The 26,567-nt window shown below is 40.9% G+C and overlaps 1 protein-coding gene across 3 annotated transcripts in view; it reads right to left on the bottom strand.

Moving 5' to 3' along the window:
* Nucleotides 1-25,106, bottom strand: part of SMAD9 (SMAD family member 9) — an 80,494-nt gene extending 55,388 nt beyond the window's left edge. For 2 of the 3 annotated variants that reach the window (XM_032150460.2, XM_032150461.2), the window contains exon 1: nt 24,993-25,106. The gene's annotated coding sequence lies outside the window, so the exon portion shown is untranslated. Of the gene's footprint in view, nt 1-12,819; nt 12,883-24,992 lie in introns of those variants that run through there. The other variant, XM_058437664.1, reaches the window with a different exon arrangement.
* Between the last annotated feature and the right edge of the window lie 1,461 nt (nt 25,107-26,567).

Genomic DNA, 26,567 nt, shown 5'->3' with positions numbered 1-26,567 from the left:
AAACATCTCACACCCCAAGAGCACTACTTGGCCATGATTTATGACAAATTCCCTTACGTCACACTCTCCTTCACTTCCATGGCAAGGAGGACTATCAGTTTTCCCTGAATTGTCTGGTAGTGAGGGGCTCCAAACTGCCTGTTTACTTAGCACTCACCTCAATCTCCTGCAGTCAGTTCCAGCCAGCACCTGTCAGCTTTAGGTTAGATTAACCAGTTAGATTCCTCCACCGCTCCATCAACCCTAAATCCTCAAATCTACATCCTCCTCAATGTTCCCAGGTCATTCCTTTTCTAATGAGTCCCAAATTTCTATACCCATATGTACCAATGATTTCCTTAACTGTAAACAACCCTGTGATGTGGATATACCTATCCTCTTAGACATGACTAAGAGGAAACCCCTTAGTCCCTTACTAAACTGTGAACTTACTTGCATCTCTGTATCCATCTAAAGATCTGGCATAGGTTTCTCAACCTCAACTAGCATAGGTTTCTCAACTACTGACATCTGAGGCTAGATCTGTGTGGAGGGGCTGTCCTGTGCGGTACAGGGTGTTTAGCAGCATCCTTTGCCTCTACCTATAAATGCCAGTAGCACACATTCCCACCAAATTGTGATGACAACCAAAAATGTCTCCAGACATTGTCAAATATCTCCTGTCACCCTCTGTAGAGAACCACTGATAGAGCATAAATCCTGATTCTGCTCAATAATCACAAGATCTTTTAGAATTGGGTAATTGTTAAATAGAAATTAAGCAGAATTTCAGAGAAAGATGTGTTCAATGTGAATTTCAATATTTGGAGAGAAATTGCTTTGCTAATGGCTGCACGCAGATTAAGTTTTGAATACTAGGCATAGGAAATTCAGTGCTTTTTTTTTTTTTAAGTTGGCCTAGGGACTGTTACCCAGTGAAGTTACTCAGGTTGAAGACATTAGAAGGATTTGCATCATAGTTTTTATATTCAGATATTAATCTAATTGAAATAAATAGTATTTTCCAAGTCAGCCTGAAATTGTGATTTCTACCTAAGCAGAGACTTAAGTTATTGTCACAGAAAGAGAAGAATTGCAGTTTCCTATTTATGTTACCTAAATCAGAAGTAATGTGCAGTTACAAAATAGATTTGAAAAGACTTAGTTTTAAAGTGACAAACATAAGAGGCAGAAAATTAACCTCTCCCTTATTCTTTCATTCTACTCCCACCCACCCTGTTGCCAATCCTGTTGAGTATTTATTTATTTATTTATTTGAGACAGGGTCTCACTCTGTTACCCAGGCTGAAGTGCAGTGGCACGATCTCGGCTCACTGCAAACTCTGCCTCCCGGGCTCAAGCAATCCTCCCACCTCAGCCTCCCGAGTAGCTAGGACTATAGGCACACACCACCGTGCCCAGCTAATTTTTGGATTTATTGTAGAGACAAGGTCTCTCTATGTTTCCTAGGCTGGTTTCGAACTCCTTGGCTCAAGCAATCCACTCACCTCAGCCTCCCAAAGTGTTGAGCTTACAGGTGCGAGACACCAGACCTGGCTGACTTTTTATTTACTAAACATCCTTCAAAAACAACTCTTCCTCTCCATCTGTTGATCTCCCTCCAGACCTCCCAAATCTCTTCTACAAATTGCCAGACTTCTAAAATGCATATCTGATCCTACCATTCTCCTGTTATAAAGCACCAGAATTCCCTGTAGCATGCTTGTAAATGCTAAGAATTTTCTTTCTTCTCTTCCCTTCTCGGAAATTTGTGTGAATGAAAAACAAGCCAAAAAAATAGAAAAATATGGAAAAGTTCCTAAAAAAGAAGGCTCAAATAACCACTGTTTATCCACCCAGAGAAACCGATCACTACTAACATTTTTGTGTATCTCTTTTTTCTAAATAAACATTTTTAAATAATTCATTTATAAATATATCTTATATTCTGCCTATTTCAATGAATGGTATACTCCAAGCATTTTCATGTTATTAAGTACTTAATGTTTTTAAAGTTTTGAGGTAGCAAGAGTAATATCCAACTTTTATCTGAATTCTAAGTTGCATGTGAACTTTACTTGCAATACGTTCTTATGCCATAATTTGAAAAAAAAAAAACAGATTTAGAACACTATGTGTAGATTTTATGAGTTGGTTTTCAACAGCTTCAAAGTAACTGCTAAAACAAAAACAAAAACAAAATCTGGAGGCATTTTCCCTCTAGTCATCAGTAAATCTGCCACAGCCCTTCGCAGTTCTAATTACATAAGTTCTACAGTAATCTGCTATTATTTTGAAAATTCAAACATTTATAATCAGGTTAAATCTCATCTGACCATCAACCACAGTTCCCAAATCCTTATGCACTCTTTGGTATGACTACTAAAATTAGCTTGGACTTATTTACAGATATTTTACTCTGCATATCTTTACATATCAAAGTCCTTACAAAAAATATAGCATTAGTTTGAATTTTTAAAGAGATTCAAGCATTCTGCAACTTGCTTGAGGATATTTTCTGTTAGCAGGACATAAATCTGCTTCATTTTTGGTAACTGCTTCGTAGTATTCCATACTGTGGCAAAGCCCTTTCTGCTTAAGCCCAACCTGCTATACAAGAGAGTCTCCCACAGCACATGAAATCTACAATCTATTCATGACTGTCTATTTGAAAACTGGCATCAACTGACAAAATGTGGGATATCTTCAAAGGAAATTAGAAAGTTAACATCTTCCTAAATAAAAAATAATAATGCAGAATTTGATAACCTGCTTTTCATAAAAACAAACGTAGAAAAATTCCTATTTTTTTTTTGAAAACTGCTAATGAAAGAAAACTTACTTGATTGGGTAAAAAAGGTATAATGCATTTGTATTTTCAGTTATAATTGCTCAATTCATGCAGTTCATGACTTACAAGGAGCTATTTACCCAAAGTTCATTAGTGGAAACATTCCAAGGTAACAGAAATGTCCTATGTCTTTTTTTTTTTTTTTTTTTTTTTGAGATGGAGTCTCTCTCTGTTGCCCAGGCTGGAGTGCAGTGGTGGGATCTTGGCTCACTGCAAGCTCCGCCTCCTGGGTTCACGCCATTCTCCTGCCTCAGGCTTCCGAGTAGCTGGGACTACAGGTGCCCGCCACCACGCCTGGCTAATTGTTTTTTGTATTTTTAGTAGAGACAGGGTTTCACTGTGTTAGCCAGGATGGTCTCAACCTCCTGACCTCGTGATCCACCCGCCTCAGCCTCCCAAAGTGCTGGGATTACAGGCGTGAGCCATTGCGCCCGGCCAAAATGTCCTATGTCTTAATAAGGGTGTGGTTTACCCTTATTAGGGGTAGGTAACATAGTTGGTCTACACAGAAAGATGAAAATTTGAACTGCTTTATATATATTAAAGAAATCGAATTCACAATTTAAAACTTTCCCAGGAAAAATCACCAGGCCCATATGGTTTCACTGGAGAGCTCTATCAAAAACATTTAAAGAAGAAATTATACACCTACTCTTCAGAACACAAAGGAGCAAACAGTTCCCAAATAATTTTGTGAGGCTAGCATAACCCTGATGCAAAAATCTTATATTAGAAGAAAAAAGAAAACACAAAGAGTATTCAGAAAAATAGATGTACACATCCTTAACAAAATATTAGCAAATCACACCCAGCAGTATAGAAAGGACTAACACACACTTTGACCAAATGAAGTTTATCACAGAAATGCAAAACTGGCATTAAATTTGAAAACAAATTAGCATGTTTCACTATACTAACAAAATTAAGGAGAAATGCCATACTATCATCTTAATAGACGCAGAAAAAAAATTTGACACTATTCAATACCCATTCATGAGTTTTAAAAAATTATTAATTCTCACCAAACTAGAAATAGAAGGAAACTTCCACAATCTGTACAGGGTAACTACAACCTATAGCTAACATAGTAATTAGTGGTGAAATACTGAATACTTCTCCTAAGACTAGAAACAAAGCACAGAAATCTACTCTCACCACTGCTATTCATGATTGTATGGATGTCCTAGCCAGTGCAATAAAGCAAACAAACAAAACCAAAAACAAGCAAAAAGATTAGAAATGAAAAATTTTCTGCATTCACAGGCAACAGAAAGAACAAAGTAAGGAAATCCTAAAGAAATCTACCAAAAAAAATTTGAAAAAACTGTTGAAACTAATTAGTGAATTTAGCAATTGCAGCATACAAGGTAAATGTACAAAAACAATTATATTCCTATTTACCAGCAGCAAACAAATGGAAAATTAAAAAGTGAAAACATTTACAATAGCTCAAAAACCATAAAACACTTAGAAATAAATTTAACCAAAAAAAGGTGGGGCAGTGGGGGGAGAACTCAAAAATGACAGCTGCAAAACACTGCAGAAAGAAATTAAATGAAGAAATACACCATGTTCAAGGATGTGCAAAATCAATAATGTTAGGATTTCAGTTCTCCCCAAATCAATCTATAGATTCCATGCCATTTTGACCAAATTCCTAGCAGTACTTTTTTGTATATGTTGATAAATTTTAAAATTTACATGAAAAAGTATGTAGAATATCGCAAAATCTTGACTATTGACTAGGGATCAATAAAGTAGGAAGAGTCCAGATTTCTTGGGCACCTGGGCATGCCATTCATCAAAATGACAAATTCAGGAGGAACTAAATGAAGCTGGGGGTAACACAGACGCAAAGACATCCATCTTGGATTTACTGAGTCTGAGGTAGTGAGCTGGATAGAGAGTTGGGGGAAGCACAATATCAAAATGGAATTCAGTTGGTAGGTGGGTTCGGGGTCTGGAGCTCAAAGGAGAGCCTGAACTGAAGGATGGAATCCTAAATTTATCAGCATATGAGGGGAAAAGGAAACTAGTTTGGATGAGATTGTGTAGTATGTGAAAAGCAGAAGCAGAACATTTCATTCAATTATTAAAGTAGGCAGCCGGGCGCGGTGGCTCACGCTTGTAATCCCAGCACTTTGGGAGGCCGAGGCGGGCGGATCACGAGGTGAGGAGATCGAGACCACGGTGAAACCCCGTCTCTACTAAAAATACAAAAAATTAGCCGGGCGTGATGGCGGCGCCTGTAGTCCCAGCTACTCGGAGAGGCTGAGGCAGGAGAATGGCGTGAACCCGGGAGGCGGAGCTTGCAGTGAGTCGAGATTGCGCCACTGCACTCCAGCCTGGGCGACAGAGCGAGACTCCATCTCAAAAAAAAAAAAAAAAAGAATTATTAAAGTAGGCTTATATGGTCTCCCTGCTTTACACTAGTCCCTCTATTCATAACACAACAGCCATGTTGGCCCAATTAAAACATAAGTTGGGTCACAATCTTTCCCTGCTCCAAACTCTCCAAAGATTTGATTCACTCTAAGTAAAATCCAGAAGCCTTACAATGGCCTGCAAGGTCCTACACCACTACTTCTCAGTACTGGTGGCATATTAGAATGATCCTGCTTGAGCACGAATCCGTTACCTTCCTGCCTTCTTTTCCTTCTACTCTCCCCCTTGCTCTCTCTACTCCTACCACAAATGCCTCCTTACTTTCCCTCAAACATACCAAATATGCAACTATTTCAAAGCACTTACTGTTTTTCCAACGTTCTTCGTGTTAGTATACACATGGCTGCTGCCCTCATCTGCTTTGGAACTTTACTCAAATATCTTAGTGAAGCCTTCCCTATCTTATTTTATTTTTATTTTTATTTTTTGAGATGGAGTCTTACTCCGTCATCCAGGCTGGAATGCAGTGGCGTGATCTCGGCTCACTGCAACCTCCACCTCCCAGGTTCTAGCGATTCTCCTGCCTCAGCCTCCTGAGTAGCTGGGATTACAGGCGCCCGCCACCATGACCAGCTAATTTTTGCATTTTTAGTAGAGATGGGGTTTCACCATGTTGGTCAGGCTGGTCTCGAACTCCTGACACCTCGTGATCCACCCGCCTCAGCCTCTCAAAGCGCTGGGATTACAGGCGTGAGCCACCCGCCCGGCCGACTATCTTATTTTAAACTGCAAACCCCCACCACCCCTACCTTACTATCAACCCTTCCTGATTTATTTTTCCCAAAAGGACTTACCACTAAAACTATCACTATGACTACACACACACACACACACACACACGTAAATGTAAATTATTTTACTTATTTTAAAAAAAATTTATTAAAGTGAAATGCACGTAACATAAAATCACCCATTTTAAAATGAACAATTCAGTGGCATTTAATATGTTCACAGTGTTATGTAACCATCACCTTTACCTAGTTCCAAAACATTTCGATCACTCCAAAACAGAACCCTACACACATTCAGCAGTTTTTTCCTATTCTTCCCTCCCCATCGACCCTGGCAACCACCAATCTGCATTCTGTCTTTATAGATTTACCTATTCTGAATTGTTCACATAAATGAAACCATACACTGTGTGTGATGAATCACACGTGTGTGTTTGTGTGTGTATAAACAATTGATAGATATAGTCCATATTCCACCTTCAGGTTATTGTGAATAGTGCTGCTATAAACATTTGTGCAAAAGTAGCTGTTTGAATAGCTGTTTTCAGTTCTTTGGGGCATATACCTAGGAGTGGAATTGCTGGGTCATACAGTAGTTTTATGGTTAACTTTTTGAGAAACTGCCACACTATTTTCCACACCATCTGAACCATTTCACATTCCCATCAGAAATGTATGAAAATTCCAATTTCTCTGCATCCTCACTGACACTTGTTATTTTTCACTGTTTGTTTTTATTATAGCATCTTAGTAGATACGTAGTGATATATCACTGTGGGTTTGGCTTCTTTTTTGTTTTTTGGGCCTTTTTTTTTTTTTGCAACCTCCACCTCCCAGGTTCAAGTGATTCTCCTGCCTCAGCCTCCTGAGTAGCTGAGACTACAGGTAGGTGCCACCATGCCCGGCTAATTTTCGTACTTTTAGTACAGACGAGGTTTTGCCATGTTGGCCAGGCTGGTCTTGAACTCCTAGCCTCAAATGATCTCCCTGCCTCGGCCTCCCAAAGTGCTGGGATTACAGGCATGAGCCACTGTGCCCAGCCCACTGTGATTTTGATTTGCATTTCTCTAATGCCTCATGATATTGAGCAAATTTGCTGTCCATTTGTATGTCTTCTTTGGAAAAATATCTATTCAAGTCCTTTGCCCACTTTAAAATTGGGTTGTTTGTATTTTTGCTGTTGCATTGTTAAAAGTTCCTTACATATGGTGGATATATAGACCCTGAGATACATTATTTGCAAATACTCTTTCCTTTTCTGAATATTGTCTTTTTATTTTCATTATGTCATTTGATGCATGCAAGTTTTTAATTTTGATGAAATCTTTTTCTTTTGTTATTCATGTTTTTGGTATCCTAAGAATCTATTGCCAACTCCAAGGTTATAAATATTTACCACTGTTTTCTTCTAAAAGTTTATGGTTTTAGCTCTTATGTTTAGGTTATTGATCATTTTCAGTCAACTTTTATATCTAGTGTGAGGTAGGGATCTAACTTTATTATTTTGCATGTGGCTGTTTAGTTGCCCCGGCACCATTTGTTGAAGAGACTGTTCTCCACTGAATAAAGAACTGGACTGCTTTCCATTGAATGGTCTTGAAATCCTTGTGAAAAATCAATTGGCCACAGATGTTTGGGTTTATTTCTGGACTTTCAATTCTATTCCACTGATCTCTATGTCTATTCTTCTGTCAATACCACACTATTTTGATTACTATATATTTGTAGTTAAGTTTTAAAATTAGGAAATGTGAGTACTTCAACTTTGTTCTTCTTTTTTTGTTTTGAGATGGAGTCTTACTCTGCCACCCAGGCTGGAGTGCAGTGGCGCGATCTCAGCTCACAGCAACCTCCGCCTCTCGGGTTCAAGTAATTCTCCTGCCTCAGCCTCCCAAGTAGCTAGGACTACAGGCGTCCACCACCACGCCCAGCTAGTTTTTTTTTGTATTTTTAGTAGAGACTGGGTTTCACCATGTTAGCCAGGCTGGTCTCGAACTCCTGACCTCGTGATCTGCTAGTCTCGGCCTCCCAAAGTGTTGGGATTACAGGTGTGAGCCACCGCGCCCAGCCCTGTTCTTCTTTTTCAATGCTGTGTTGTATTTTACTTTTTAAAAATTATTTATTGTCTCTTTCCCTAGCACAATACAGCCTCAATTAGGATACGGACGTTTGTCCATTTTGTTCACCACTGTACCCTAGCACCTAGAATAGAGCCTGACACATATTATGTGCTTGATGTTTGCTAAACGAATGAGTGGGCTCCTGAAAAGATAAAGTCATCCACAGCTGAGATAAGCGTGAGGATGGGAGTATAAGAGGCATGGAAGAAAATACCATGGCTGAGTAATTTCTGTCAAAGAGGAGTTTATATGGCAGGGAGGAGGTGAGGCCTAGACCTTGGGCTCTAGTGCCGAGGGGCTCTTTCTTTTTTTTCGTTTGTTTTTTGTTTTTTATTTTTGAGACAGAGTCTTGCTCTATCACCCAGGCTGGAGTGCAGTGACGCCATCTTAGCTCACTGCAACCTCCTCCTCCCGGGTTCAAGACATTCTCCTGCCTCAGCCTCCTGCATAGCTGGGATGACAGGCACGCACCACCACGCCAGGCTAATTTTTGTATTTTTTGCAGAGACGGGGTTTCACCACGTTGGTCAGGCTGGTCTCGAACTCCTGACCTCGTGAACCACCTGCGTCATCCTCCCAAAGTGCTGGGATTACAGTCGTGAGCCACCACGCCCGGCCTCGAGGGGCCATTTCAAGGCTTCAATGGCAGAGTGAGCAAACAGCAGCAGCTATTGTGTGCAAGTCAGTCTTTAGTATTTCAAATGTACCAAAACTAAAAATCAGTAACTATCGCATTAAACATTTTTTTCAAAAATAAAACATCAGGTAAGATGAAATTGTTTTCTTTGAACCGAGAGAAAATAGCTTTTGCATCTTATCTCAAAAGTCTCCAAAACTTTTAGTGTATACAAGTAATTCTTCTAGATAAATTAATTTTACAATCATACTATATATAATGCAAAAGTAACATAGCGACCTTTTTAAAAACATTCTGAACAAAATCTTAAATAAACACAATTATCACACAACACTTTTAGTCAAATTAAATAACTGGGCAGTGACATCAGCAAGTCTGAACATTACTGTTGCTAATGGAACAGAAGCCAGTGAAGAAAAAGCAGAATTACAGGGCACACGTGATGCAGCTTAAGAACCTCATTAGCAATTTTCTTTGATGCATACTATTTACTTTTCCAATGTAAAATATTTAAAATATAAATAATTATGGAAGTCCAAAGAGCACCCTACTGTTAATATATATTATGTAAACTGCCACTGAATAACTATTTGTCTTACATAGCAAATACTGCCATGTAAGAGATTAAGCAATATATTGCCACTCCACAAATCAAGCCACATGGTCCCATCTGTTTCTAGGTTCCATTACACCACACCTACTGCTGGTTAATAAAGAAATTGTTAAGCAGAGGATGCAAGTGTACCTCTTACTTATTTGATTTTTTCAAAATCAACAATGTGTTGTCAATGTAACTTGGCAGGCAGTATGATACCTGGTGGGAGTTAGATACGTGACTCTTCCTTGCCTGGATAACGATTTACAACAATATGTGAAGTGTATAAACTGTCACTAAAATTGCATGGCGCTGGGATTAGCCAGGTGCGAATCACTCTACTCAAGCCTCAGGGAAAATGTATAATTGCCCTACGCAATCATCCCAGCTTTAATTATGGTCTGGGCCTTTTATTCCCTGGACGGCAGTGACAGTCTGGAGAGAGCTTTGCCACCTGCTTGGTCTTCAATTTAGCCACTAAAAGTCCATGGGCAAATACATTGCTTCAGGCAATTTATTACCTCGTCTGCAAAACCCACTCCACAGGGCAACACTGCTACTCACCCTTCAACCACAGCTCAGACATCCCAGGGCTCTGTGACTTCCCCAAATAAAATTATCTTCTCAGTCAGTACCTTGTACATATTTCTATTTTCACTTGGAACTACAATTTATTGTCCATTTGTCTCTTTATTGAACAACAAAGCCTTTAAAGGCAGCAAGTATTTTACTCATTTCTGTAGCTCCAATCTCTCCCATAAAAGAGGTGTTCAATAAATTCTTATTGTTATTTATGTTGAATGACCATAGCACCCAGTGGTGCCTAGGATATAGTAGATGCTTAATACATATTAATTATTGATAATTTTCTTCTTTTCCTTTACTTGAGATTTCACTTGTTTTCATCCTTTTATCACCATTCTGCCATTAGAACTCAGCTCAGGCTCTTATCACACTTGAGCACTGAGGGAAGACAGAGATGATTTCGCCCCCCAGGGGACATCTGGCAATGCTTGCAGAAATTTTTGGTTGTTGTAACTGGGGGAGGGAGGTGCCACTGGCATCTAGTGGGCAGAGGCCAGGGATACTGTTAAACATCCTACAAGTTGGAGGACAGCCCTGAGAATGATCGGGCTCCCAATGCCAACAGAGTGGAGGCTGAGAAACCCTCATCTAGACTTTAATTACTTGAAATCGACTTGGTTGTTTTACCCCACTCCCATTCTTTCTCTGTTATAATTCGCTCTTCCTGAAAATCTTAATCATTCTTATTCTGTTCAAAAGGTCTTACACTTCTTTTGAGTATCTTCTTTTGTTAGTTACAGTTACCGCCAGATTTTCATTAATACTAATCAATATATCAATATGAAAAGGCAGAACTGGAGCTGTTTTAAAAATTATTATTTCCGGCCAGACACGGTGCATCACACCTGTAATCCCAGCACTTTGGGAGGCTGAGGCAGGCGAATGGCTTGAGCCCAGGAGTTCGAGACCAGCCTGGGCAACATGGCCAAACCCCATTTCTACAAAAACAAAAACAAAAAACAAAAAACAAAAATTAGCCAGGTGTGGCTCTGCAAGCCTATAGTCTCAGCTACGAGGAAGGCTGAGGTAGGAGGATCACTTGAGGCTGGGGAGTTCGAGACTACTGTGGGCCGAGATTGTACAACTGCACTCCAGCCTAGATAAAGGGCAAGACCCTGTCTCAAAAAAAAAAAATCTTATATCCTTTGTTATATTTTTTAAAAGTTTTGTTTATTGTTTTGAAAACAGAGATAGGGTCTTGCTATATTTTCCTGCTATGTCTCATGCAATCCTCCCACTTCAGCCTCCCAAAGTGCTAGTATTACAAGTATGAGCCACTGTACCTGGCCAAAAATTCTTATTTCTAATCCACATGCTTTACAACTCTTTTAAATCAAACGGAAGTTTTAAATAAAGAGAACACCAAGGGAAAAATAACAAAGACTCTAAGGAATGGCAGCTAATTTTTCTTCACTGATCAAATTTCTACAGCTACAAAGGCCAAATGGCCCTTCAAATTTCATTTGAAGAATAAATGCTGTGTCATTGAATGTTATATCACACACTGGACTGTTATCTCTTATGCTGGCTAGGTATCTTTTATTCTAACCATGATTTATTTAAAATTAATGTGAACAAAAATTTGTGGGTTTTTAGAAACAGGAAATTTTTAAAAATGTTTTATTCGTTTTATTTACATGACCATATGTTATGGAATTCCACAGAAGTAATTACCTTAGATGTGAAAAGACACTTACATAAATAGATGGAAAAAAATGTAGTTTCTCGAGAAACATCCCATTAAAAACCATATTCTATGCAAATCATACTTCTGATAAGGGATACACATCCAGAATATATCTCATCACCAGGAAATTGAGGCAAAAAAGAAAAAAGTTAACAGAATATATCTAAAAATTCTTACAACTCAACAACAACAAAAAACAAACCACCCAATTCAAAAGGGGCAAAGCATTTGAATAGGCACTTCTCCAAAGAAGATATACAAATGGCAAATAAGCACATAAAAGGAGGTTCAACATCATTAGTTACTAGGGGAATGAGTGCAAACCAAAATCACAAGTTACCACTTCATACCCACTAGGATGGCTCTTGTCAACAAAACAGAAAATAACAAGTGTCAGCAACAATGAGGAAAAATCAAGAATGTGGAAAAATCTGCACATGGTTGATGAGAATGTAAAATGGCTTAGCAGGTGTGGGAGAGAGTTTGGTAGATCCTCAAAAAAGTAAATGTAGAATTATCATGTGACCCAGTAACTGCACTCCTAATTATACACCAAAAACAAGAAAATAGGTAATGTTTATAGCATTATTTACAATAGCCAAAAAGTGAAAACAACCTAAACATCCATCAACAAATGAATGAATGAACAAATTGTTATATATATACAATAAAATATTACACGACTATTAAAAAGGAATGAAATTTTGACACATGCTACAACGTGGACGAACCTTCGAAAGATTATGCTGAGTGCAATAAGCCAGACACAGAAGGACAAATAATACATGATTCCACTTACTTATATGAAATATCTAGAATAGGGAAATTCATAGAGAAGAAAGCAGAATGAAGGTTACCAGGGGCTAAGAGAAGGGGAAAATGGGGACTATTGTTTAAATGGTACAGAGTTTCAGTTTGGGAAGATGAAAAGGTTCTGGCAATGGATAGTGGTGGTAGTTGTACATCAACGTGAATGTGCTTAATGCCGCTGAACTATATGCTTAAAAATGTTGAAAATGAGGCCGTGTGCGGTGGTTCATGCCTGTGATCCCAGGGCTTTGGGAGGCCAGGTGGAAAGATTGCTTGAGGCCAGAAGTACAAGACTAGCTTGGGCAACAGAGCGAGACCCCATCTCTACAAAAGTTGCTGTTGTTGTTGTTTTTGATTAGCCAGGCATGGTAGCACCCACCTGTAATCCCAGCTACTCAGGAGGCTGAGGCAAGAGGATGGCTTGAGCACAGGAGTCTGAGGATGCAATGAGCTATGATTGCACCACTGCACTCCAGCCTGGGTGACAGCAAGACCCTGACTCTAAAAATAAATAAATAAATGTTAAAATGGTAAATTGTATTACTATTTATATTTTACCACAATAAAGGAAACCCCTATCCAAATGTTACAGTAATATGCTTCATCACTACCTTCAAGGGATTTTACAAATGGAGTTTCTCCCTCTGTCAAATTAGAGGTATTTTAATAAACTCTAATTTTCAGGTAAAAAATAATGTGCCATCGGTACCTGGAAGCCATGGAAGAAAACAGAATCGCTGATAAGGTAAAATGCTGGGAATCTTCACACTCGCCCAGGCCCAGTTCCATAGGTTAATCTCCTTTTAGCGGCCCACCCTCTCTGAAGGACAGCCAGTCCCTTGACATCCCTGGCAGGCTGCCTGCCTTTCAGATCCTTTCTTCTACTTAGTGCCGATTAATGTAAACATACCCATCTCTGACGGTGGTGGTTTTGAGGGGGAAAAGAAAATATTGTTTTTAAAATAACATTTGCTTCTACACTAAAAAGGGGAGAAAATATGGAACAATCTCTAGAGAAACCTTTCTTAATGAGATCTATTTTCTATTTGACAGCCATCCAACAGCAATGTTACAAGCCATGAATCAGTATTATTCAGCTTGATTTTCTCAGAACAAGTTATTCTTGTAATGCAAACTATAAAATTTCTTCAGTCAAAACAAATAATTAAATACAACAAACATTCCTAGATTCAACAACTGTGGGCATTCTGAAAGAAGACAGAAATACAAATTTCTGTCATGCTAAATTTTACTAATACCCCAGAGTCTCCATGACTTCAAATCAATTGAAAAGTTCACAAACGTTGAAATTCATTCTTTCATAAAACTGACTTTATGATCCCTCCTGGAATAGGAATATAACGGAATAGAATCTACTACATAAAAATATTATTGGGTTAAGTGAATTTACCTTACAATACACAACTATCAGAATATTTGAAGTTCATTTTAAAAATACATTATCATCACTCCTGAATTTGGTATACTGTGGCCCAGAGGAAGTGACATCATAATCGCTTGAGTCTCATCTGATAAAATAGTCAAAAGGAAAAAAAAGAAGTGAAAATAAAAACAAATTAGCAACTAAACAACTAATTATGGTGGGAGGAGAAAGAACACATACAATCTCACTGTAAAATCAGAAACTCTCCAACAACAGCTTGATTTTTTATATTCATACTGAATTTCACATGAAACCGAAGGCCATGACTACAAGGGATATATGCGGCCCAAATGAAGACTCTTGGTTTACCAGGCAGCCTTGTGCTCATGGCAATGAAGTGCTATGGTAAGCAGATGTCATTGGAATTTATACTTAATAAGCCACTTGGGAAGCCTTGGTCTACTTTACTTATACCCTGAGATACAGTTCTCTTGGCCACTCATAACAGTTTGAGTTTTTGGCTAGAATGTTACTGTTGATTGGGTATCATTTTTAAAGTTTCAATGGAGATTTTGAATTATTTTTTAAATTAAAGAGACTAGATACAGTTTTTATTGTTGCTCGCTATCACTTCTTTGGAAGACAGAACCACTATTCCATTGCCTGTTTGCTATGTAGTGAAAGGGAAGTAGAATGGGCATTAAAGCAGCAAAGATGGGAGTCTAAAGGTCATGCCTAATAGTTTGAGTCACTTAAGGCAGGTTTAGAATGCTGTATATTTTTCCACGTAATAGTCTGAATATTAAGATCATATTTCAACATTTCAATGGTAAGCCAACATAACAGTGACACAGGAGAAGGCCAACACTACCTTGTAGAGACCATGGTGTAAGTTTCCAGTATCGTGACCTACATTCTTTACACATATGTAATAAACTGTATATAATTTACACACACATAGAGTCAGCATATTCTTGGAAACACTGTATGCCACCCCACAAATGTGTTATTTTATTATTTAAGTTTGGAAGGGCCCACAATTTAATGCTTCCAGAAGCAAGAGGGAACATGATATAATAAATAAAACACAAGAATGGAGAAGACTCCAGTCTGAGTGCTAGTACCGTCACTGTCATCTTCAAGTAACTAGTCACTTCCATACTGTTTCCTCCTCTGTAAAATGGAAACAATAGTCACTACCTTTTGTGCAGAAGTACTGAGGGGATGTGAGAGAAAGCAGTTTGAAAACCGTAAACTAAGATAATATTATTGTATATTATCAACACGGAGCTATACTTCTGTTTATTCCTCCTGTAGGCTTCACTGTGGCAGTTAAAAGGTGCCCAAAAAACTAAAAACAAACTTTTTAAACTAAAATGTAACCACCATTGACTCCAGGATCCTCAAATACACTATGTTGGAATGTAGAGATGGAACCATAGTGAATATGAGAAGAGGGAGGGATGAAAACACAGACCACAGAGAATTTGCAGGGCAATGGGACGACTCTGCCTGATACTACCATGGTGGATACATGTCATGATACACTTGTCCAAACCCACAGAATGTACAACTCCAAGAGTGAATCCCCCAAATTTCTACTCTAAGCCTGTATCCATACATTTTACACTTAAAAGCCCACTAAATATCATGAAGTGGGGGTTGTGAGTTGATGCCTGTAACATCAATTTCAAATGAGGCTGTTCACAATCTGGCCTCCCCAGACTACATTCCCAGCCTCATCTCTTTTCACTCCCTTTGCTCATCACTCCTTCCCTCCCTGCCCAGAAGGCCCCTGTGCATCTCTATCTTTCCTGCTCCTTCTTCAAAACAGAGCTAGAAGCCAACTTCCTGGAAACCTTCCCTGGAGGCCCCCAGGCAACAGCACTGATCAGCTCTCTGCTGCTCTTCTGGGCTTCCACAGCACCTAACGTGCTGGTCACTCACAACAGCACTTACCACATTTGAATCCCCAGATTTGGTTAAGTGTTTTCTCCAGAGATGCCTAGCCTCCTATCAGGCCACAAGCCAAGCCACATTGTGGTCTGTACTACCTACCTAGCATGCAGGAGGCCATCAATAAATGTTGAATGAATGAAAGTAAAATCCAGTTTTATCAATACCATTAACTATTGTATTATTAATATTATTATTACTGTTTTGAGACAGGGTCTTGTTCTGTCACCCAGGATGGAGTGCAGTGGCGTGATCACGGCTCACTGCAGCCTCAACCTGCCAGGCTCAATAGATCCTCCTCCTGCAGCCTCCTGAGCATCTGGGACTACAGGCACGCCCCACCAAGACCAGCTAAATTTTTTTAATATTTTTCTCATAGAAGGGTTTTCACTATGTTATCCAGGCTGGTCTCAAACTCCTGGGCTCAAGCAATCTGCCCCCCTTGGTCTCCCAAAGTGCTGGGATTACAGGCATGAGCCACTGCACCTGGCCAACTATTGTATCGTTAAGCCCCATGTAATTAATTGAAGTTCTAACCTAAAGCCCATTGCTTTACTAATGCGACACAATAAATTTCCTTGAAAGACAGAATTATATAATGCATTCCCTACTTCCTGTGCATAGTCTATCTACTTAAGGTAATATTATATAGAGCATAACCTGTCTGAATACTTGCAAAGTATTAAATGGCTATAAATAAGCTTTTTAATATATATATATTTTTAATGATGTGTGGGCAATTTTTAAAATTTTATAGATGTGTGTCTCGAGGAAGGCTGTTTCCCAGCCAAAGGCTGCCTGGGGGGGTGGAGTTCATAAACTGATGAAGAATCACAAACAAGCCATGTTATGAACTGCTGTTCAGGGAAGCTCATTTTTTTTTTTTTTTTTGAGACAGAGTTTCGCTCTTGTTTCCCAGGATGGAGTACAATGGCACGATCTCAGTCACTGCAACCTCTGCCTCCCGGGTTCAAGCGATTATCCTGCCTCAGCCTCCCCAGTAGCTGGGATTACAGGCATGCGCCACCACACCCAGCTAATTTTGTATTTTTAGTAGAGATGGGGGTTTCTCCATGTTGGTCAGGCTGGTCTTGAACTCCCAACCTCAGGTGATCCGCCCGCCTCAGCCTCCCAAAGTGCTGGGATTGCAGGTGTGAGCCACCACGCCCAGTCGGGGAAGCTCAGATTTCTATTTGCTAAAGAGAAGCATGAAGCAGTGGAGATGGCGTGTCAACTGCTTAGTGAGGAGTTGTGGCCATTTAAAAGCATGCACACCACTTGAATTTGCTTTCACTCTTCCAAATACCCCTTTGATTATGTGATTCTTCTGTGCAAACCATTTAAGAGTTATCTTGACTATGGGTTAAAACTGAATAGTTCTCCTTTGCCTACAGATTAAATCCAAATTCCTTGCCCTTCCTTCCACCTTACCCTACAAAAACCAACCTATTTAGGGAAGAGAAAGGTGGGGTTGTTGAAAACCCAACATATTTAGGTAAGTGAAAGGTGGAGTGGTTCAAGTGTCAACAATGAAGTGGACACTACCCTAGCAGCTGCATATTTCAAGATAAGACATGGTCCCTTTCCTCTATAATACTATTGAGACAGCAATCTAAACATATTATTATCAGGCAAGTAATAGGTACACTATTACAACAGTTACTACAGGAGTGTACTCAAAGTGGTCTGGAGGCCCCTGGCTGGCTAAAAGGGTTGGGTGGCGTTTCCTAGAGGACCAGCCATGCAAACTCACCCTTGAACCAGTAAAGGGTAGCAGGGAAAAACAGGAGGAAACTGTACAAAGGCTGGGTCCTTCTCCTGACAGACTCAGTAAGTAGTGAAATTCCACGGCCTAGGGATGTTCTTAGCATCTCTAAGTTCTCATGAGGACTTACTGAAAGAACCTCTTCCCGTTTATGTCTTCTATTTTACCTCTACCTTATAGTTTACCTCCCAAATCCCAAATGGGATCATTCTCATTATCCTTGACAAGACTAACTAAAAATTCACACACAGAAAATACGGAAGTCTAATCAGGGAAGATACAGTCATCCCCAGGTATCTATGGGGGATTCAGTCCAGAATCCCCACAGATGCCAAAATCCAAGGATGCTCAAGTCCATTGTATAAAATGATATATTTGCATATAACCTACCACATCCTCCCTTACACTTTAAATCATCTTAGCTTACTTATAATACCTACTATACGGTAAATTCTATGTAAATCGTTTTTATATCTTATTTTTTGTGTTATTTTTAATTTTTTCTCCAATAATTTTCATTTGTGGTTGGTTGAATCTGTTGATGCAGAAACTGCTGACTCACAAGGCCAGCTGAATAGAGAAATAAACCCAAATAGATTACAGTTTGGGGAGGTAAGACATCTTACTATTGGAGAAATATTTTAATATTTGCTTTCTTGATCTCTTTCACACTAACTATGCTATGAAATCCTGGAGACTGGGATTTTATTTTTGTCACTTTATTTCGTTGTGTAGTCCCCAGGGCCTGTTTTGGGGCCTTATAGGCAGTGTAGATACAATAGGCAGAGTAAATAATGGCTGAATGAATATCCTATATAAGCCCCATAAATTTACAAGTTCCACCTTCTAAAGTGATTGTTACACCCACAAAATTGCAACACTTTAAAACCCCAAGATATAATCAGTACAACTTTAAAAAAATAAAGTGTATTTAGAATATCTTGTAAAAAAATTAGATGCAATGACAATAGAAAGCAGGTAAAACTGCCACTCCTTTGAAATAATACCAACTTGTCATTATTTGCAAACACAGTCAACACCTAATGACTGCTTTGTGTAAACATATAGTCAATAAGCTGAAAGGGAAACATTTATGTCCATAAATGTTTGTCTTTGACAAATATTTTATTCAACTCCTATTCCTAAAAATAAAATTCTACTTCCACTAGAAAACAAAGAAATCTTTGTAGCTTAACACATTTTTCATCTTCCACATTCATTATCACCATTCTTGGCTTCTAATAATCACTTATGTCATTAATAATAATCACCCATATCATCAATCACTGGTGGTCCTGCTTTATGAACAAGTTGTGTTCAATCCTGCGTAGTGATTTGAAAACTGGAATTCACTTTCCGCTAGAAACAATGTCATGAGTGCCGATGTACTTCCCTGGCCAGCTCACCAGGATCCTCTTAACTCACAATGCAGGTGCCTTTCATACTACTAACACTAATTCAAATACGTGATGTGTACCTTTGGCATCTGCCAATCTGCTTTCTGCAACACCCTCTTTCCACACTTAGATGCCTCAAACTTCTCAACAGTGCTACTGCCCAAGCCTTAAAATGACTTACTCTTGGGCCGGGCACGATGGCTCACGCCTGTAATCCCAGCACTTTAGGAGGCTGAGGCGGGTGGATCACGAGGTCAGGAGATTGAGACCATCCTGGCTAACACGGTGAAACCCCGTCTCTACTAAAAATACAAAAAATTAGCCGGGCATGGTGGTAGGTGACTGTAGTCCCAGCTACTTGGGAGGCTGAGGCAGGAGAATGGCGGGAACCCGGGAGGCAGAGCTTGCAGTCAGCCGAGCGGAGATTGCGCCACTGCACTCCAGCCTGGGTGACAGAGCAAGACTCCTTCTCAAAAAAAAAAAAAAAAAAAAAAGACTTACTCTTCCTTCTTCCTTCCTCACTCCTCCTCTCAGCCAAACTCCAATTCTCTCATTGTGATTCTCAGCAAAGAAAAGAGCAAGATGAATTCATGAACTTATGATGAAGTGTACTGATAAGAGATGTCAAATACTCTGCCACAAAGTGGGAAACTGATGGAATCTGTGAATCCCTTTCTGCGTTACCATTAATTCCCGAAACGTGGTACTACCAAGTCAGTTAAATTTAGATACAAGAATTCAGAAAGCAACTCCTGGCACTTCAGTTGAACGCTACCATCCATCAAATGCTTCTTAAAAAAGACTTGCAAATCTGCTGTAAGCTTTCCATAGCCCACAAGTACTTAGGACAAAATCCTTTAGAATGACATTAACCATTGCACAATTACTGCGTTTTGTGAAAACAAATCAAAATAAACAGTAACCAAAGTAGATCTGTATTTGATAGGCTTCTAAGCACTTTAACAGATTAAAAGTAAAAAATAGGCTGTAGGGAAGAAGATATTCCGTAGATTAAAGCAGTGATTTAAGGCAAATGGCCCAGTCTATCTAGGGATGCGCTCTCGGGGTCAGTGAGTTCAGGACGTGGCTACCTCACAGTGTTCACACTTCTACTACTTGCAAACTCTAAGTCGTCGGAATCCTCAACTCAGAATCCCCAATGTCACCAACACGTTTGAGTGGCCCCAAAACCACATGTATGCTATCCAGATTCCTTTGTTCAGTGATAGAAAACTGGCAACTGGAGTCCTAGAATGAATGGGCATCCTTGGCACTCCCAGCGCTTGTAAACTGAAGATTGCTTTTCACAACTGCAGCACCAAACTCTCCTCGGGACTGAGGAGTACATGCTTTCTATTTATAGTCCCTCAGAATTAAATATGAAAAAGAAAAGGAAGTGATCAGATATTAAGTATTAAATTTCCCCAAGGGAAAATTCACATAAAAATAATCCCCACCAGTGAATCAGCTAATCAGAGTACCAAAGAATGAGACAGAGAGAGAGAGAAGATTTTGATATTTCATATCTAAAAAAGAGGAATTGGAAATTGTCATTATAGGAAAAAATCAGAACTACACAGGTCTCCTTTACAATTATTCTTTGGGTTAAACTTTTTTCTTTGAATTAAATGTGGGCTGGGAATGAGGGGGAAGAACCATAATCTCTTCAGTGCTTATGACTTCTAAAGTGTTACAGCCTTGTGCACACACATATAGAATCCATCTTAATATTTATGCATTTTATTTTAAATTCTGAATTTAAATTTTATATTGGAGTCGTTTTGATTCTTGAAAAATGCGTTTTGAGTTGATTAGAGCTTCCCAATTAAAACAGTACAATTGAATATATTATACGGGCATGACATTTATAAGCAAATTCTATTTTTTGATATCATACTAACTTTAATACTGGATCATTACACAGAACATGATATATTTTAAAATGAGTTAGTATTGTTCGATAATAGAATGACCAAAGCACAGAAGGGAGATTCAGCCTCTGACCAGGCTGATAACAAGACCCTTTATACATCCAACGTGAACAAAGCAGCAGCTCATCTCAGTAACAGTCTGCTTTTCTTTTGTGAGCATAGTTTGAAACACATACACTAAAAACAGTATCAATTTTTATGCGGCTATGGTGGGGGGAGGAATCAGCATATCGTGTTAGCAATTTTCTGTGGAATCACATTAGTGTTTCATTGTGGTAGCCATATCACATTAAAATCTGTTTTTCTACTAAATGGCTTCCATTGTGTATTTAGTGAATCTGATATGGAAAATTGCTAATGCAATAAGAGTATCATAGACGCTTTCCTGACTGTAATGCCCAGCCACAACATTCAGGAAAAGGTGGCTGTCAACTGGGCTGAGAGGATTTCAGGCCTCTTAACTAGTCCTCAGCTCAGATTCAACACCAGCTTCTTGAAAGATAGACTTTATCCTACGGGTGAAATGCTTTTACAGATTTTATTTCAAGAGGGACCATGGGTTCAGTGAAAAAAAATGTGTCATGTATTTGTTATTTATTGATAGAGTACTATAAAGGGCACTGTGGTCAGCATTCAGAGAATAAAAAAGGTAGATGAAACAGTCCCTTCCTTCCTGCATCTTGTAAGGATGGTCTGAGGGGAAGAAATAAATTAGTCTATCAGTAACTCAATACAAAACAGCTAAGAGTTGAAAAGGCGAAGAGCCACAGGAGTTCGAAGGAGGACATACCTGGGACCAGGGTCATCACAGAAAGTGCCGTGAAGGCAGCGCCTGAACAGGGCATACAAGATGAAGTAGTCACATTTGAGGATCCTGTGGGAGGTGGGGAAGCTGGGAAGGCCTCAGCGTGGGGTAAAGGTGCACAGGAGGGGAACGCCAGGGTATGCATGGAAACTAGCATTCGCTATTTTAACTGCAGCATAAAATAGGGAAAGACCGGGAAGATAAGCCTGGAAAAGTGGTCTTGGGTCAGCCTAACACAAAAGGAGGCCGACACCAAAGGAGAGCAGAATACAAGTCAGGCAAGTGTGGCCGAGGTGTCCCTCATGGTTTTGGGGTAGGAAGTGTTAGGATGAAGACCACCAGGCAAGAAGAACATCCAGTTTTCATGGGTATAATGACTTCTAATGCTAACAGATGATATCTTGAAATCCTAACAACTTTAGTTGACACAAGTTTCTTAAGAGACAAAATTTACCGGAATATTTATTTTAAAAGGTTAGTTTATTACCAGGGGATAATTGTTTATTTTTCTAATGTCCTTACTTAGGACATGGACATTCACCAGGATAATATGAAACATTGTGAAAATGCTCACAGTATTATAAGTACTTATGCACTTACTGTTTGCATTTTTTTTTTTTTTTGCTTTAGAATAACTTTTCAACTCACTAGCAACAGTAACCAAGGAAATATAAATCCAACAGCCTAGAATTACAACTATTTGAGAAGATTCATGGTTTCGACATACTACTATATTTACTGTTTTATTCCGGACAGTTTCCCGTTTTTTAACTCCTAAGTGTCCAAAACAATATACAGAAAGTCTGCACTACGCTTTGTTAAAGCTTTAAAATTTAGCATAGTATGTCTGGCAAATCAGAAAAACCACATATTTGTCATAACCTTTACCTTCCTTAAAATCAGAGTACATCCTGTGGATAAGGATTATTTCCCACATATTAAAGCAGAACATGATGAAACTGCTGTCCTATTTATTAGAGAGGGAATGTCAGATATAAACTAGTTACCTTAATGCTACAGTGATCACTTACGAAACATCATCCCCCAGTTTGGCAATGCATAGTGCACTCTCATTAATCAGAATTAAACTATTTGGAAAATATATTGAGTATTTTCATACTGACATTGAATATTTTCATCTTTATGAAACAATTTCTGGACAGGCTTTTTTCCCTCCAACTGACCACATGATTAGTAAAGATAGGGTACCAGTTGTTTATTACTTATGGATATCTTTAGTAATGTTTCATTTAAAAAACAAAACAAAACTCTTCTTTCTCATCCATGTCTTGGGCAATCAGAGATGCAAGAGTTGACATCTGTGAATATTTTCTGATTACTCATTAACTAGGAATATATAAGTTAAAAAAAATTTTTAAAGGAGAAAAGCCAAATAGTTCATGTTGACTTTGAAAGGCTGATGACAACCATGTGGCAATTCTAAAGTACTTAGAGGTTTAACCCAAAATTTGTTTACGTCTTTGATTTTCAGTAAACACTGCACTGATAAACATGAGTTTGTTCAGATCAAGAGTATGTTGGCATTCTCTTAAGCATAGTTTGAAACCACAGAGCTCAAGCATAAAACAGCTCTGACAAAGATAACCAGTCAAGCATAAAAATGGGAGTTGGTTGTGTCAGAATATATTAAGAGGCCAAAGGCTGTCTGGTAGACAGCTGTCTTGCCATCAGTGAAGGTGACTATTACCACTAAAAGTTGTTTTTCGGATACAGTACTTGAAATTTCTGTCATCTTATATTTAAAATGCTCCTTATTTATAAAGCGTCACATCCTTTTCTTATCTGAAGCCTCCTTCTTGGATAACCACAAACCTAAAAGCAGTCTAAAATTGTGCTGATGCTTTCCTACAAGCACAGGGAAACTCTTTTATTGAATCTTTGTCTATTTGGAGTTGAGAATGTCTTTGGCTTTTATTTTAAATGCCTTCTTAAATATAGATCACTATTTTTAAAATGTAAACATCCAAAGGCATTCCCTCACACTTGGAGGAATGCTAAGGCAGGAGATAAGCTTGTAGTAGTCACATTTCACTTTCCCAGACGGGTGCCACAAACGTTCCGCTCAGTTACTGCTTAGGAGGCAGCATCATTAAATGCCTCACGACTTTACGCTCAGCCTCCACGCTCCTTGCTAACCTACATTTCCACAAGATCATGCGAGAAATGTGGCAAGCCACCGAAATGGTACTACTAAACTGGATCCATCCAAAGCACTCCACAGTGCCCTGTGGGTGTGCTTCTCACTGTGAACTACTGGGTAAAGAATTTACACACAATGTTATCCCCAAACTTGATTTGTATCATTTGTAGGTTAGTTCTCAGGAGTACCCACTCCAGCCCAGAAATAAGTCAACGTAGTATTTCCAAACTATCACTTCAAATGTCCACGGTCGAGGGCAGGAAGAGGAAGGAATAGTAACGGGAAGACTTGTCAGCGATCAGCCATCCATAAAAACGTTCTCCCAGCGCTCCTCCTTCCGATCACAAAGCTGGCGTCAGGCAGTCTCCTGTATCTGCTCCCCACCTCGCCCCCTCCCCTCTGCGGAGAGCTGGCACCGAGGGGCGGGCCAAGGAAAAGACAAACGCCCCGGCTCCGACACGGTCCAAGCGCCAGCCCGGAGACACTTGAACAACATTCCTAACTTTTTTGTTCTCACTTCGCATGCCTCAAAGGTAAACAAAGCAAAAAGCCTATGAAACAGAAGGCAAGTGAGGCCAATTCGGCACTGGCAAGTTTAAAAGTGGTCCCCTAAGAGTCACAATGACGACCCCCGCCGCCCCCTCTGTCCGCTGTCCCCGCTCTCCAGCTACAGCAAGCGACTCCTCAGGCGCCTCTCCCGGTCCCTGCCCACGCCCTGAGCCCCAGCTCCGACCCGACCGCCGCCCCCGCCCCCGCCGCGGGACGAACATCCCCTGACAGGTCCCGGGGCCCGCGGCGCGGGCGGATGCAGGCGCGAGGAAGGCGAGCGGCGCCGCAGCCAACTCCCCGGAGCGGTCCCCTCCGGCCCCGCGCCCACCCCACCCCAGACAGGCTCCACCAAGAAACACCGGGACAGCCAGCGCCAAGAGCCCAGCCACACGCCGAGGAGCCTCCCAGGCTGCCCCGAGGACGAACAACTTCGCCCTCCACTCAACGCGCTCACACGCACGCACACAAGCAGCGCGCGGCCGGGGAGGGCACGTCTTACCTGTCCCCGCGGTGCCACTCATCCCTCCCCCACCCGGGTCCGGCGCCCCCCACCCCGCCCCCGCGGTGGTCCCCGGGCCGCCCGCTCCAAGCGCCGCGCACTCACTGCCTGGCTGCGCGCGCCCAGCGCCTGCAGGGCCCGGCGGCGGCGTGGACCGAGACAGCGGCTGCAGCGGCGGCGGCGGCGGCGGCGGCCCCAGCCGGCGTCAGTCAGACTGGAGCCGCGAAGCCTCCTCGCCCGTATTAGTGCGCCGACCTGGAAAGCGGCCAGGGAGCCCTGCTTGCGGCCCGCCCCCGCCTGCCGCCGCGCGCTCTGGCCGTTCAGGGAGCCGCAGAGGAGGGGGCTGCGCGGGCCCGGCGGCGGGCGGGAGCGAGACCCGCCCCACGGCCACGTGCGCGGAAACTCGCGGCGTGGGGGTGGCGGGGGAGTACTCCTCGCAGCGGCCCGCAGCTCGGTTCCCGCCTCTTCCCCACCCCCAGCCCCGGGCTGCCCTCTCGGTCCCCCTGCGCGACCCCAGGCTCAGCCCCTGCCGGCGATCCCGGCCTGCTGGAGGGGCCCCGGGGTGGGGTGGGAGCCCTTTGCCTGCGTGGGTCGCCTAGCGTCTCTCTCTCCCACCCCACCTCTGAGATTTCTTGCCAGCACCTGGAGCCCGAAGCCTTTAGAAGGGTTGTCAGCCCAACAAGAATATAGGATCACCAGCCCATCAGTCTGGAGACACTTCTGAGCTGCTGTTTCTCACATGTTTCCGGGCCCTGATAGTGACTCTCACTTGCCCTGTTTGTTCCTGATTTGCTTTTTGGAGTAAGCGGATCCTGTCCCCATTGACAGTGACAGAGCAACTGGGCCGCACTGGCATAGGCAGAAGAAAATCTAATCACTCTGGGGTTGAGTGGTGGTTAAAACGACTCATATAATTATGTGGAGTAATTTCCTTACGCATATTTATTTGCTTAACAACCCAGCATGTGAGATATATTATCTAATCTAATAAAAGATACAAACTTACGGGCACACAGCAATGTTACTGTACAACTTTCTCGTCTCACGGCCTGGCTGCCCCCCAGGTAGCCTGCCTCTTAAGGTCACTGTGGACTCCTGGAACCCACTCAGAAACGCCACTTAGGAAGAACCACCTCTGATTCTCCATCAGCCCGTAGCTCCTCACAGAAAAGGCATTTGTTGCAGGGGTGAACGTGGAATAAAGCCACAGGGCAGTTTTCAGCTCGCTCCCATGTGCAGGAAAGTCATACCTCCAGTAGGCCTCGATAGCGGCTCCAAAATGTAAAGCAAGGCCTTAAATTTAACTGCTTTTTCTAGTTCTCAAAGCACTGCACTTTCTTCGTGGCAGATGCTATTTTTGCATTATTGTACCGTTGTAGTTGAACGGTGATTTGTTTAAAACAACATTTGCAGCAGAACCTTAAATACCATGCCTTAACCTCAAAGTCATCTTTCTACACTGGCCCAGACACCTCTGCACCCGGCTACGTGTTGGGTTTGAGATTATCCTGGGTGAGAAACACCAGGAAACAGTGGCACTAGTAAGGGCTACAGATTATATATTAAGGATTAGGCTGGATGTGGACTTTATTGCCAGTAAACTAATTAGGTCCTCAGAATTGATACCTTGGGGCTCAAGTTTTTAAAAATTAAATTAAGAAATGAAATGGCCCAATCACT

This window comes from Hylobates moloch, unplaced genomic scaffold, assembly GCF_009828535.3.
Source record: "Hylobates moloch isolate HMO894 unplaced genomic scaffold, HMol_V3 SCAFFOLD_4, whole genome shotgun sequence".
NCBI lineage: Eukaryota > Metazoa > Chordata > Mammalia > Primates > Hylobatidae > Hylobates > Hylobates moloch.
This window is presented reverse-complemented; position numbering and strand designations above follow the sequence as displayed.